Consider the following 2768-nt stretch of genomic DNA (forward strand, 5'->3'; position numbering starts at 1 on the left):
GATCCTCTCTTTTGCTGACTCACCACTTTTCCAAGCATTATGTCCTCTTCAATGAATAACAAGATACCCAAAATATGTGAGCTGAAGCGTGTCATCCTTGCCTCTAAGAAGCACTGTCTGCACTTTCTCCAGGACATATCTGGGCTTTTGTTTCGTTTTGTTTTTAAATATTGGCAGTCTACAGGGTACACAGTACTCTTCTCCAACACCACAACTCAAAGGCATAGATTCTTCTGCCATCCTTATTCATTGTCCAGATCTCAGATGCCTTGTAGATGATAGGGGGGAAAAAACATGCTTTGGATCAGATACACTTTAGTCCTTAAAAGGACATCATTGCATTTCAGGATTTAGGGGATGACCCCGACAACAGCCTTTCTCAATGCTGTAAATCCCTTTTGTCAAGAACGTCATGCTTAAAAAGGTAGAGGATCAACAAAAGAGAGAAAGACCCTCAAAAGATGAACTAATGAACTGCAACAATGGGCTCTAGTATATCAGAGGTGAAGAGGATAGTTCAGGATAGGAGAGGTTTCAGATCAGTTATTTAAAGTCACTATGAGTTGGCTTCAGATCAGTTATTTAAAGTCACTATGAATTGGCTTCTTGTGATATCCTGACTGATAGTATGAAGGGTGCTGATTGTGGGTCCAAATAAGATGAGATCACTAACAAATTCAGTATTTTTCCCTCCACCTATCATGATGCTGTCTATTGGCCCAGCAGTGTCAATTTTTGTTTTCTTGATGTCAAGATGTAACCCTCAATACTCTTATTAGGTGCTATTGAGTAGGGTATGACTTAGAGCTACCCTATGTATAATAGACATGAACTCTGTCCTGTCTTGGGTCATCTTAACTCTCTCTGACAAACTTGAGCTCATTGATACAGTCATTGTATCAACCTATCTCTTTGAGGGTCTTTCTATCTTTTGTCATCTCTTCACCTTTCCAGGCATGATGTCTCCAAAGAGTAGACTTCCCTAGAAAATCCTCAATAGAATCTACAAATCATAGTGCTAAGAAATTGACCCTATTTCTCTGGTGGATCCAATGCATGGTTGTGACACTTGCAAAATATCCACTGACACTTTATTGAAACTGATTTAAAATATCCCTTCAACTGTTTCCTGAGGTTATAAATCTTTAAAAGAAGGGACTTTCTATCTTTCTCTTTTAGAGTAGCTGGTCGACTTGAATGATCACACTTTACACACTACACCACTAGTACTATATGATAGTGCACACATCCTGAGGGTAGGCTATCCAGGTACCAGGTGTTCTTTCTTTATATGATAAGCCCAGATTGTTAGTCTCAGGTACGATCTGACTCTCGACAACTAAAGACCAAGTTGATTTGTTCACTTCCAAATAAAGTGTATTATTTTTGGTTGGTGGCCAGATGAGACCAGTCCTTAGAGAAGAACATCATGCTTGAATAGGGTGAGGAACAGTAGGAGAGGAAGACCCTAGATGATATGGATTGACACAGTAACTGGGGCAATGAGAATAGGTGTGTCAGAGTCAGTAAGACTGGCTCATGATAGGGCAAAGTTCAGGGCTGTTGTTCATATGGTTGTTATGAGTCACAAGAAACTTGATGGCACATAACAAAAACAACAACAGCAAAATGTCATTGATTAACTATGATGCATAGAGACTCTATGAACAATGACTCTGAAATTTGACCTATCATGAACCAATCTCATCATATCTAACACATCTAAACCTATTGCCACAGTCACTTTGTCAATCCTTCTCATCAAAGGTCTTCTTCTCTTATACAGACCTTCTACCCTTCCAAGCATGTTCAGTACTTCTGAGACAGAGATTTACTGTATTTGCTTTCAACAAACATCCTGGTTTCTCCAGGACATATCTGTTTGTTCGCTTGGCAGTCCATGGTATGTTAAACATTTTTCTCCAGCATCACAACTCAAATTCATCTTCTACTATCCTTAGTTATTGTTTAATTCTCAGATGCATAGCAAAAAAATTGAGAAGACCATGGCCTGAATAAGGCACACTTTAGCCTCTAGACTGACATTGCTGCTCTTAAGTACTCTATAGAGATTCTTGACAACAGATTTTCCCAATGCAGCTTGTCTTTTGACTTCCTAACTGCTGGTGCAGTCGTCAGAACAGAGCAAGGGAAGAATACATGGTGCAAAATTGGGAAGGGCGTACGCCAGGGATGCATCCAATCTCCATATCTTTTCAACCTATATGCAGAACAGATTATCCAGGAGGCTGGGCTCTATGAGGAGAAATATGGGGTTAAGATTGGTGGGTGATCTATCAACAATCTGCGTTATGCAGATGACAAAACCCTGCTGAAGAGGACCTGAAGCACCTGCTGCAGAAAGTCAAGGACTACAGCCTCCACTATGGATTGAGGCTCAATGTCAAGAAGACAAAGATCTTACCACTGGACCAATTGGCAGCATCAGGATGGATGGTGATGAGATTGAGATTGTACACAGCTTTAGTTTTCTTGGCTCCACAGTCAACACTCTTGACACCAGTAGCCAGGAGATTAAAAGGTACATTGCCATGGGAAAGTCTGCTGTTAGCGACCTCTCCAAAGTACTGAAGAGCAATGGTGTCTCTCTGAAGACTAAGGTATGTTTGATACAGGCCATGGTCTTCACAATCACTTGTTATGCATCAGAGAGTTGGCAATGACCAAAGAGTATAGGAGCAGAATTGATGCCTTTGAGCTGTGGTGCTGGAGAAGAGTATTGAGAATACCATGGACTGCTAGGAAAA

The sequence above is a fragment of the Elephantulus edwardii genome, unplaced genomic scaffold (genome assembly GCF_000299155.1).
Source record: "Elephantulus edwardii isolate Elephantulus edwardi_28Jun2011 unplaced genomic scaffold, EleEdw1.0 scaffold00153, whole genome shotgun sequence".
Classification (NCBI taxonomy): domain Eukaryota; kingdom Metazoa; phylum Chordata; class Mammalia; order Macroscelidea; family Macroscelididae; genus Elephantulus; species Elephantulus edwardii.